Source organism: Cynocephalus volans, chromosome 1 (assembly GCF_027409185.1).
Source record: "Cynocephalus volans isolate mCynVol1 chromosome 1, mCynVol1.pri, whole genome shotgun sequence".
In the NCBI taxonomy this organism is placed as follows: Eukaryota; Metazoa; Chordata; class Mammalia; order Dermoptera; family Cynocephalidae; genus Cynocephalus; species Cynocephalus volans.
Window position 1 is genome coordinate 5,490,303 of NC_084460.1, and position 12,636 is coordinate 5,502,938.

Here is a 12,636-nt window from a genome sequence, read left to right on the forward strand (position 1 = left end):
AATGGATTAATCCATTGATGGTTTAATGGTGGTCATAAGCGTAGTTCTGAGGGCTTTACAAGGAGAGTGAATGAGGAGGTGAGTCTCTCTTGTTTCTGCGTTTTTAACAAAACGATACCCTGCATCGCTGAAGTCACCACCAAAGAAGGCCCTCACCAGACGTATTCCCTGGACTTTGGACTGCCCAGCCTCTGAAACTGTTTCTTTACAAATCACCCAGTTTCAGGTTTTTCTGTAATAAGCAACAGAAACGGACTAATACAGGTGGTGAGTCTGGATTTCACCTGCGCGGCTGCCCACCTGCTCACACACGAGGTGTCCCCCACAGGGGCTCCAGTCTCATGTGGAGACAGGCGGTAGAGAAGAGCCCCCAAGGGAGGTGAGTAGGGCTGCCCTCACTTTGATGGATCTCAATTAGGATAAAAAGGGAAAAGCAGTTTGTAAACTAGTAAGCTCTGTGAACCTAACAGGTGTTAAGAACTGTCCATAGTTTGGCCAGTTTGGCCCTCCTTCTGCTTTTATAAAAATTCCTTAGTGTGACCAGCATCTTAGTGTGAACTTTTCTCCCTATGAGTAAGCTGCAGAGCCAGATCAGAGCAAACGGGAGTGGAGTTTTCTTCTCACCAACCCTGCTGCCTTCAACTCTTAGAATTCCTTTGATCCAGACGTCGTCCCAAATTGTTTCTATAGGGGTAATCTACGGATGGTATCTGGATATTTGGGTCAGATTCTACCAGTTTTTTTAAAGCCCTTATTCTTAGAAAAATAGTGATTTCTGTGTCACATCCAGAGAACCAGTGGAAAATGAACACTGCCAGAGGGTGAGTGACGGTGAGACAGCTGTTAGGATAAAAGGTTATCAGCTTTGCCTCTAAGTCTTGTTCTGGGCTTTGAAGCCACATTGGGCTGGTTCCCCCAAGAAATTTTCTGTGCATCCCAAATAAACCTGTTGAATGGGGCCGGAGAAGCAGACTGGGTCGGGGAGTGGGGGGTGGCAGGAACAGAGGATCGCCCTACAACAGGGGCACTTTCCCCCTGCAACCAGCAGCTGCTGGGACAGTAATGACACCCGAAGCTCTTCCTCCTGGCACTGGGGATGGCAAAAGGGAGCAAGGGACCTAAGAACACACTGCCTGAGGGCAGAGGTCATTCTTAGATGTACCCCCCCAAGGAAAGCCACTGAAACCTAAGGAAATGGAGGAGTCTGTGTCCTCCCTAGCTAGTTCTAACAGGGTTGTTGGACTTTCTGGCTTGAAAGGGGCCTCTGAGCAGTGGCCTGCAAGGGCATGACCAGGAGAGAGGACAGTGTCTCCAATAAAGAGCAGAAATCATTACAGATCTCCACAGGGCCAACTGTTCCTTCCTTCTTTCCTCTTCTTTTCTCTCTTTTCCTTTGTTCCCCTTTCCTTTCCTTTTCTACTTCCTTTTCTTTTTAATCCGATATGTTTTATTTGGGAGAGAAGGCAAGAGACCCCTCCCAGCAGCCACAGACACAACATGGGTGAGACCTGTCTGCATTCCCACCAGTGCTTGCCTCCAGAGCAGTCTCCCCAGCAGTCCAGTGACTCAAGCAGTGGGGCACACTCACCACTTCCCTTGGGAATCTGGCCCCGTCTCTTCTGTCTCCTCATGGAAATGCTTTCCCGGCTTCCCAGCCACAGTGCCTTTCCTGGAGGTGCTACCACTTCCCTCCATGTGCCACAAGTTTTGACTCATCCTGGACAGAGATGGTGGGAGATAGGGGACTGGCGGGACATTCAGCTGGGGTTGCTGTCATCTGTCACTTGCTGTCATCCTCCACCGTCAGCTTGGGGCCAAGCAAAGTCACCCCTTGTGCTCATTCTAGTTTTCAAAGTAGAGGTTTGTTAGGCCTCGACGAATGTGTACATGACGTGAATCCCCTGATTGTCCCAAGTTGCATTCTGGAATGAATAGGATCTCCTGGACAAGGCCTTCCCCTGACCTCCCACAAAGACACTAAACCCAGAGATGATGCTTTGTTCTGAGGAAGAGAGGAACTGAGCCTACCTGTAACTTGGCAGAGTGGATTCAAAGCTTTTATGCCTGCTTTAGACCAGCTCTCCTCCTTGCCCCATCTGTCCTCGAACATAAAGCCTTGAACTAGTTCCGCTTGGTGAAGGCAGCCCCACCCCCACTGGCTCCCCGGAAAATTATAGGCCATTCATTTATGGTTGCTGGACTGGTCTCATAAACCCCACTCACTCGGAAGTGAGAAAAATCCCAGTGCACCTCCGGCCCAAGCCATTGCAATTCCAAGGCAGCCTTTCCCTCTAATTAGTGGGGTATTTCCTAAAACAGCTCTTACTTTTCTTATTGTAAAATCCAGGACAATAGCTCCTTACTGCCTAACCAATGCGGTGGGCTCCTGGTCTCATCCATTCCCAGACCCTTCCTGCTGCCCCTTCCCCCACTGAAAGGGGGAGGCTGCCACCTCGTTTGGTTACTAATTAAGAAAAGGCAAAGCCTTTGATTATTGCTATTGTTCCCCCCACCCCGCATTCAAAGGCAACTTCTTTAGCAGGGCGACCTCCTACTCAAGGAAGACACTTGGGTTTTCAGAACGTAGAAAAAAAGGCAGTTTCAGATCATGCTGGCTGCTCCGGTCGGCGCCCTGTGACTAGGGCCAGGAACAGGGTCCAGCAGCTAGAGTTTGTGCTCCTGCCTCCCTTGGGACCTCGGCTAACTCCCTCCATCCCCCTGGGCACACTCTGAAGCCCCTCACCGCTGTGCTGTGCGGTAATCTACTAACAGGGCTGAGGGACCTCAATGAAAGTATTTAAACTTTGGTCTGAGCTGAAGCTGTAGTGAGCATTTTAGGCTACTAACCCCTTTAGTGACTATGGGCTGGTCGTGCCACTTTCCTGTGCCTCTGTTTCCCCGCAAAACTCTGGAAAATAATTCAGCCCTAAATGCAGGACAGAAGTGTTGAGCGAGCGCATCTCCCACCTGAAACCTCCCGGCGTCGGCTTTCCCAGTCCCAGAGATTTGCCTGCGGCTGCTGTAGGAAAAGGGCCCGGACCAGGAGGGGACTGACCTGGGTCTGTAGGGAGGAAGCGACAGTTCTCTCATCACTCCGCTTCTTTGGAGGATTCGAGGGAAGACGAATCGCGTGCATGTGTTGATGTGACTGTCCCTCCCTCAGAGCCTCCAGCGCCGCAGCCCGAGGTGGGTGCGCGCGGGTCCCTTGGGAGGCCCGGTCGAGCTCGGCGGGGCGGGGGGCTCCGCACCCCAGCATCGAGGCGCTTGGCCGCGGGTCCGCGCGGCGGCGGAGGCAGGTGCGGAGGTCACGGTCCCGGCGCCGGGGAGGAGCCCTCGGGAGGGGCGTCGCGGGCTCCGCGGGGGGACCGGGCGGGCGGGGCGGGGGGAGCGGCGCGGGGGCGGGGGCGGGGCGGGCCCGGGGTCCACTCGCCCGGCGCCGGCCCCTGCACTCGGAGCGCGGCCGCCACCCGCCCCGCACGACTCGGGGCCGAAGCTTCCTGGGGTCCCGCGCTCCGGAGAAGAGCGCGCGGCCCGAGCCGGGCGCGCCGGGCCCAGGGCCTCCCTCCGCCCGGCCGCGGGCGCCGCAGCCCGCCCTCCGCCCCCGCCGGCCGCGCCCGGGGGTCCCGCGCCGAGCGGGGAGCGTCCCCGCGGCGGGAGGGAGAGCGGGCGGCGACGGCCGGGGCAGCCCCGGCGCCCGGGGCCGGGCGGGCGCCTCGGCGGGACCCCCGCGGCGCAGCGCGCCCGGCCGCGGATGAGGAGTCCGGGGCGGCGGCCCGAGCGGCCCGCGCGCTGAGAGCCGCGGCAGGGACCCCGCGGCCGGGGCCGGAGAGCCGGGCCGAGCCGAGCGGCGAGCCGGAGCGCGGGCCTGACGAGCGGAGGGACGTGCAGGTAAGCGCCCGCCTCGCGCCGCCGCCGCCGCCCCCTCGCCCCGGCCGGCGCTGCCTCCGCCGCGAACAAAGCTGGGCCGCCGGCTCCCGGCGAGCGCGCTCCCCCGGCGGCCGCGGCGCTGCGGGGGCCGCCCCGGGCACGGGGAGGCGGGAGCCCCCGAACCGCTCGCGCGCTTCCCGGGGCTCGGCGGGGCCGGCCGGGACCCCCGCCCGAGGTCTGCGCCGGCGCCCGGCAGACTCGGCGAGGACCACGTCTGCGTGGCGCGGCCGCGCCAGAAGGGTCAGTTCGGTGCCCGAGCTCCTGCCCGAGGCCCGGGCAGGTACGGCCCGAGCGGGGCCCGCTCCCTGCTCCCCGCCTCAGCCACCCGCGCCGTGGGACACAGGGGGCGCCACCTCTCGCTCCGTCTCCTCGTGGAGCCTGAGTGGAGGTTTGGCCGAGCGCTGCAGCCAGAGCCGGGTTTGCTGCACGTCGCCGCGAGGGACAATTCCGCTTGCTTGGGGAATGGCCGGTTCTGTTTTACGGGGAGGGACACTGAGGCGCCTCGAGCCCTGGGCTGGTTGCTCAGCTGAGCGGCGGCTTGCTGTCCACTTCACCCCGGTCCTGCCCTGCCTTTGCCACCTGGCCACGCTGGCAACAGCCTTCCGTCACTGCCACCCTGGGCAGGGTTTCAGCCTGGTACCTGGAGGAGATCGTGTTGCTGCTCCAGTCGCCAAGGAATGTGCCCGCTGGCCAGGCTGTGATGGAACGTCAGCGCCCACGCCGTCAGTGTGGGAGCAGGGACCTCCGGGTCGGGTGGGCGTGGTCGCACAGGCACACGGGTGGAAGCTAGGGTGGCCCCTTCCGTGGCTGGCTCCTAGGAAGCACAGGGCCCGGGAGCAGAGGGTGCACCCTGGGAAAGCCTGAGGACTTGCCTGCCTGCAGCCGCTCGTGCACCTACTTCAATGTAGAGTTTACTTCCCAGGCGTGAGGCACAGACAGGGAAGGTCAGGCCTCACGCCGGCACCCACGCGCCTGTCCGGGCTCACACGCACAAGTCATGGCAAACACACCAGCCTAACAGGTGTGGACGGCTGTGGTGGTTTTCATCCATTTCAAAACAGTGTCTGTTGTTTCTTTGACACAGAAGATTTGTGGTTATAAACAGAGATAAGGAGGAGGTGTGTCTCCTGGAAGGAAAGGCCATGCCGATAAGGACCTTTTTTGCGCGGTTATGAGAGGAGTGGTGCAGCTGGGGTCTTCATGGTGATGTCAAGTCCAGGAGCCCTGGGAAGGAGGCATGAATGAAGCCAGGGCTCCTAACTAGCAGGTGCAGGTGGTGCTGACACCAGGGCAGGAGGGGAAGGGGGTGAGGGGACCTAGAGCGACAATATATGGGTGAATACCTAGGGCAGCAGCCGAGAGAGGCACTTCCTTTTCTTTCTCTTCTTAAAGACATCCAGACAGGGCGTGTGACACACTGTAGGATCTGCCTGCCAGGGGAGCCAGAGCCAGGCTTGAAGAGCTTGCTGGCCCTTTTCCATCCGTGGATTTCCTACTTTCCCAGGCTCTGACAGCTTGTGTATCTGAGTATGAACACGTGAGTGAGGGCGTGTGCGCATATGTGTGTGCCCAGGGTGTCTGAAACCAGTCCCCTTTTTAGTTCATTTGGTGGTTGTAATATCTCCAAGGGTTTCTTATTGGCTTGAAACAACCCTTTTCTACAAATTTTTCTGTCCAAAAAGCATAAGTTAAAGGGATATTGCCAAATTGCTGGGAGCCATATGCTGTGGAAAGAAAAAATCTGGGATTGTTCTTTCTCAGTGTGTTTCACGCTCCTCTTACTCTGGTGGCAGCTGAAAGATGTTTTGTTTGCTCTTCTTCGAGAAGGGCAGAGGACCAGGCTGGTCTGTTCTTACTTTTACTCCTAGGGCAGTTCTGCTGCTCTCTGCATTGCCATAGCCTGGCATCTCCAGCATGGGGAAGTTTTTACAGCAAGTGCTCCTGCCTTCTCTAAAACAGAAACCAGTAACTCCACGAAAGCTTTCGTGTCCGCAGTTCTGATTGTGTTCTCCCTGGCTCCTTTTCAAACTGCCTGTCATTTATGTGTCCACTTTTGTTCCAGCTCCACACCTGAGTATAACCCTCAGAAGGGTTTTTTGTTTGTTTGTTTGTTTGTTTGTTTCTTTTGAAGTAGTTGTTGGTAGTGTTTTTGTAACTCCATCAGGTCTGTCAAGACTCACAACAGCAATAGATAGAACCCCCCAAGCGAGGGGAGTGTATGGGAGTCCAGAAAAATTCAGCAGAGGGATTGAGCATAGATACTGTGATAAAGATAGTTTTTAATCTGAGCCACCTTTTAAAGTAAAAATAACCTTCTGCCCATCTCTGAGGTGCAGCCTTTGTGATTCCCCAAGCAGCATGTTGGCGGAACCCTGAAAATGGACCTGCAGTTTGGTACAGGAGCTGGACTCTTCCCTCCAGTGAGAAATGCCCCTGACTCCACAGAGCAGGTGATTGCTCTGCTCCTACCAGGCCCTCTCTACTCCTGGCTGGCCCTGTTTACCTGTCTAAATTTAAACCTCCACCCCCTCCATCCCAGTTAGACCCACTGGTTTGCGGTCTGGCCCCTGGGCTGGCTGCTGCAGCAGCATTTCCTGACTTCTTCGCCCCTGTGGTTACGATTTGGTCTTTTTGTGCTGCATGAATCCTCTTCTAGACTTTCTAAAGTTGGTCTCTCTCCTCCCTGCTTCTCCACCCATGTGGCTTTCTTCCCAACTCTTTTTCCTCCTGGCTGATTTGGAACCTTGTTCGGTAGTGGGAGGAGACTCTGTCCCCTAACCCTTCCAGATACCATGCATGGAGGTTTCAGTAACCCTAGACTCCAGCTGCCAGTTCAGGTCCTTGTGGGGCTGTGCTGACTGTAATCATGACCCAGCCCGGCCTTGCCAGGCTCTGGGATGCCCTCTGAGTATGTACCCTACAGCGGCAGTGCAGCCCTTAAAGGACAGGGGTGCTTTCTCAGGCTGTCTTTTTGCATCCCAAACCTCCAAACACCCAGAGAACCCAAACCACTTTTATGTCCTGTTCTTTGCATCACTGTCTTTCCTTGGTTTTGGGGGGTTTTTTGTTTGTTTTTGTTTTTGTTTTTGTTTTTGTTTTGAGGAGGGAGGATGCACATTGTAGCTTCTTCTCTGTCTTCTCTACACAGTGAGGACTTTGGATTAGATGGTCTTAGAGGCCCCTTCCAGTTCTAACATTCTGTCTTTTTGAACAACGTTAGCTCTTTCAGGTTTTAGAAATCCGTGTGCTGTGGACCGGCCTGGGGGTGGGGACCCGGGGAGGCGTGCCAATCAAAGGCCCGGGTGTGTTCCCACTGGAGGGGGTGGGCTCCAGGCCTGTTGCTTTCACAGAGTTACTGTTTCACAAATCGTGGTCTAGCAGGCGGGGTTGTGGTCGAGCTGGAGGCTCAGGTTATGCTCCTGGCTTTGGGCTCCGGCCTAGCAGGGGCCTCTGTGGTTAGTCAGAATCTCGAGGTTTATGATGAGGCTCTGTCTCCAGCTTCGAGTGACTTTGGGGCTGGTGCATTAAGAAGTCCATTCTTAAATGGGGTTACAGACCTCTCTCCTCTGTAGCTTTCTTGAGCCCCAGAAAGGGACTCCTAAAAGGTTACTCTCGATTTACTGAGGTGCATGAAATGATAGCTGGGGTTAGGTTAGGAAAGGCAGTGGATTAAAAAGTTCTTGGTTTACAAACTTTAGCCCCCAAAGGTCACTTTAGAGATGTCTGCAAATATTGAATCTTTAGATTTGCCGAGTCCTGTTTGTGGAGCAAAAAATATAAAAGTATAAAGTAATAAAAAACATAAAGTCACAAAGCTTTTGTGATACCAGCTCATGGTAATCCTGCTCACTGCTGAGTCACACTGCCCTTTTCTCCGAGAGAAGTAAAGCCCAGAATTCGAGGTAAGGAGCCACACAGCAGCCCTGAGCCTCTGGGCACTGTCCCTGGCGTCGGCCTGCTCTCACCGCGCTTCCCGGGTCTGAAGCTGCATTCGCTGCTTCCCTGGACTCAACCAGTGGATGGACGTGGGCAAGAGGCCAGCGCCCCTCACCCATTTCTCTTACCGGTAAATACACTCAGACAATAGGAGGCTTTCATTGCTCTGGGAGTCCCCATCACAGACTCATCTCTAAGATTATATACTTCACCCATATTTGTTGAGAAGTTTCTCCTGGGAAAATTTGACTAATGAATTTGACTTCATAGAAATCTCGTTTGGGGAATGAGACCTGCAATCAAGGTAATTAAACCTTTAAAGAGATTTTTGTAAGTTTAGAACTAGAAAATCACACTCAGGAGCAAGATCTGGGGAATGAGTGAAGAGGAAGGCGTTCTAAACAGAAGCATCAGGACGTGCGCCGGGACAGGAGGCGGCAGGAACCCAAGACGGTAGAGGCCGAGGCCAGGGCGTCCGAGCCGGTGTGCCTGGCTGTGAATACCAGCACGTGCTTCTCTGTGCCTTGCTTTACTGGCTGTAAACTGGAAACAGGAACTTTGCGCCTGTCCCCCACAGCTGCTGTGAGGCATGTTGTAGTGAGGATTAGTGTATGGAGAGCACTTGGACCGTGCCTGGGGCTCTGCAGGGCTCTGGAGGCTGTTACAGTGATATTGGCAAGGGTCTGATGGCAGGGCAGTTAGGACTCCATGGCACCCTGCCCCTGACTTGCTCTGCATTTATGTGGGACATCAGCAGCACACCCGCTGCATATGTCAGCAGGTGTTGCCAGTTCTCGAAGGAGATGACTGTCACCTACATCAGCTGTGTCCAGTCAGGCAGAGAAGTCGTTTTCATCATTACGTTCATGGGCATGGAGGTTTGCAGAATGACGAGGCGAGGTCAGATGTTTGCGGTTGGCTGTCACAAAGGGAGGAAGCGTGAGACGCTCTCAGTAGGACAGTCTGATTCTGGCGTGGTCCTGAGGGTGAGGTGACTTGAGCGTCGCAGGCTGAGAAGGCGGGTCCTGTGGCCTGTCTCACGCACATCTTTTGCTTTCACTAAACAAGTGCCGACACATCCCCTGGGTTGGCAGTAACTCAGTGTCTTCACATGTTGTATTTTCTTATTCTGAAAAAGAATAAGACTCTGTGAAGCCACAGCTAAGATTAACTTTAACTGTAAGGGGGAGGATCAGGTTTGAGGGTTTTCCTTTTTCCCCTGGGCCGGGTCTGCCTACCACGGAGAGAAAGGGCAGGAGGCTGGTGAAGATGAGAAAACCAAGTGTCCCGGGGTCAGGTGCCCTGGGTGCCAAGCAGCTAGCTGAAGTGAGTGAGACAGGGAGAGAGGGCTTAAAGTACAGCAGCAAACAGGGCCCGTGGCAAACTTGACAATGCACTCCCACCTAAAGCCATGTGATTCATATGTTTAAAACTCCCCGACTCAGCCCTACCAAACACCTGATCGTTGTGCTGGCTGCTGTTGGGACCTTCCATGAGTGACCATGCAGCTTGTTAGGCTGGGGAACTCCGCCTGACAAGCAGGACCCACTAGTTTTCCCTATACGTGCCCTTTTCCAGTGTAGGGGTGAGCACCACATTTAGTGGGTTGGGGTAGGTCCTTTAACTTGTCAGGGCCCAGGACTACCGTCCCCAGCCCCACTCCTAACCTAATCTCCCGGCTTATTTAAGAGAATGGCATCTCTTACAGAGGGGTTGCAACTGAGCCATTGCCGACAGAATTTCAGTCACATCCTGAGATTCCTCTTTCCTAAGATTTTGTGTGTTATTCCTCATATTTGGAGGGAGTTTTCACACTTCCCTGCCCATACCCTCCTCACCTACACTGCAGCTTGAGCACAATTGAGACCTGGCACCATGGTGGACCAAGCCCTCCACAGCCCGCATCCCGCCTCCCTCCCAGGCTCATCTTGCACAGCTCTCACTCACACCCAGCTCCTGCACATGGGCTTCCTTGAAGTGGTGTGAACCCCTGTGCTCTTTCAAGGCCTTTGCACCTGTGCTTCCTCTGTGGGTTAGGCTGGCTCCTCCCCGTCCTTCAGGTCTCACCTTCTCAAAGAGGTCCTGCCATGGGAGTAGTCCCCGGCCCTCGGGCACTCTCTAGTCCTGCCTGTTTCCTCTGGAGTGCTTCTCACCATCTGTAGCTCTCTTGTTTGTTTATTAGCATGCTTCTTGAATGTCTGCCCCCCCACCGTGTTTGTCGTTCTCCACTACATCCTCATCTGACAGTGTCTGAGCTTAAAAGGAGCTCAGTAAATAACTTATTGACCTAACGGCCGTGAACTTTGTAGTTGTGTAGCGCGTTCCTTGCTAGAAACAGGCCCATTTTGCCTATAAAGTACTCCATCCTTAATGATTTTCTGTTGACGATTGAATTATTCACATAACAGATATTGATTTGGGCATGTCCCAGGTGCTGGGGATATGAGATATAGTTCCTGAATGTCAGGAGCTTTTGTACTAGTAACTTTCACTTCACACAAATAGCACTTGTGCAGTATTCCAAAACCTCCAAGTCTCTCATTCTCCCCTGCCCTGTGCCTGAGACCCCTCTTGTGATCCTGCACATTGAAGGTGGTTTTGGGGTTCAGTACAAAGTGGACACGCAGAAAGAACAGGAAGCCGGAGGAGCTGTCCAGGCCCAGCAGTAGGTCTGTGAGAGGATGCTCTGAGCTGACCTCGTGCTCAGGCTGGATCCTCAGTACTGCCGTTCCTAGCAAGTCGTATTTTACCTGCTGTGCGATCAGATGGGGAAGTGGTGAAGGAACCATCCCCAGTGCCCTTCACTGCGGGCACTCAGTCACTGTTGAGTGAACGATGACCATCTTCCCTGCCAGCTGTTCTTCCAGACTGCTGGCACCGTCTCTTACTCATCGTCCTGGTCCCAGGGTGCCCAGCACTAGCACTCCTGGTCCCAGGGTGCCCAGCACTAGCACCCGTGAGAGCCTGACTGAGTGGAATTCGAGAAGAACCAGCCAGATCGAGGTCTCCAGGTAGCACAGCAGTTACCTCGTCACCTCCTCTTTAATGCTCGAGCGTCCCTTGGCTTCCGGGGCACCTTGCTCCCCAGGTTTCCCTTCTCTCTTCCTGGCTGCAGCTTTCCTGGTTTCCTTTATCTCTTTGGATCTCTTCTCTTCTCTCTATACATTTTGATGGCTGCAGATACTGTCTGGACTGTTACAAATCTCACGTTTCCATCTCCTGCCTGCTCCTTTCCCTTGAACTCAAGACCAGGTCTGCTTGCCTTAGCAGCAACTTCTCTAGGATAACAAACTTCTTCCCCTTAAACCTACTCTTCACGTGGCTGTGTCCATCTCGTGCTTCCAGCTGCTCGTGCCTCAGACCCTGGAGCCGCTCCTGAGTTTTCTCTTTCCCTCGCTGCCCGCTTCCGTCACTGAATCGTGCCGAGTCTAGCTTCCGCGTGCACCCAGGGCGCCATCTCCTCTGCCCCTCTTCTGGCTCAGGCCACCAGCAGCGCCTGAGTTATAGCAACAGCCACCCCACTGGTCTCCCTGCGTTAGTCTGTGCATGAGGCTGTTGAAACGTGTCACATCCTGTCACTTTTCCCCTCAGAGTCCTCCAGTGGCTTCCATCTCCTCCAAGAAAGAGCCAGAGTCCTCACAGTGGCTCGTGTGCCCTGGGCAGTCTGGCCTGCCTCCCTCTGCAACCTCCCATGCAACCGCCCCTCTCTCCGGTGCGCGGCGCCCATGTCCAGCCCGGGGCTTGCTCCTCGCTGCTGCTCCTGCCTGGGCTGCTTTCCCTGCCCTGCACCCTCCCTCACCTTCCTCATATCTCTCCTCAAGAGCCCCTCAGCGAGCCCTCCCCGGTCCCCCAGCCTCTTCTCGGCTCCACTTTTCTCCGCAGTGCTTAAACCCCTGAACCTCCATGCATCTCTGTTTTACTTACTCCTCTCATCTGCGTCCCCTTCCCGTAACGTCGACCCATGAGGCCAGGGTCGTCTTCTGTCTGTTTTGCTCACTGTTGTATCTTGAGCACACAGAACAATGCCTGGCACATAGTGGGTGTTCAGTAAATATTTGCTGAAGGAATTACATGAAGGAAAGACGGGTCTCACGTGCGGACAGGGAGGATCTAGCACTAGACGCGTGTGGTCCTTCCTCCGGTCTGGGGCTCCCCACCCCTCCTGGCTTCTGCCTCACCAGACCACAGAGCTGGGGCAGCAGGTGAGACTCTGTGGGCCCTGGGACATCCCTCTAATTTGTTTTGACTGATGAAAGTAAGACACGTTCACTGAAAAACATTTTTTTAAATGACATTTTCAATGAAAATATGAAGGAAATTATAATTCTGAGTCAGAGGTAATCATTGATAATACTTCAGTGCACTCCTTTTCGGTCTTCTGTACACGTGCTGTACAAGCGCAGGTGTTTTGTAGATGCATGTGCACATTTCTTCATGAGAGGCACACGCGTGTGCATGTGTTTGTTTCCCTACCGGGTGGTGGAAACACCTGGAGGGCAAGGACTGTGCCTGTTCTTCTTGTCTTCAGTGCCTGTCGTGGAGCCTGGCATGTATCAGGTGCACAAAACTGTAGATTAGGTGAACGACTGGACAAGCGTGTGGCCTGTTTTCTGGTGAGTAGTTGTAGTCTATGCAGAGCCATCCCTGCGGTGTCCTTGCCTTTTTGGTTCACGAGCTGCAGGGCCAGTGCAATGTCTTCACCACTTTTGCTGGGAGGCTGTTGTAGAGCTGGTTTCTCAGCTTTGGCACTGTGGATGTTTTGGACCCAATAAT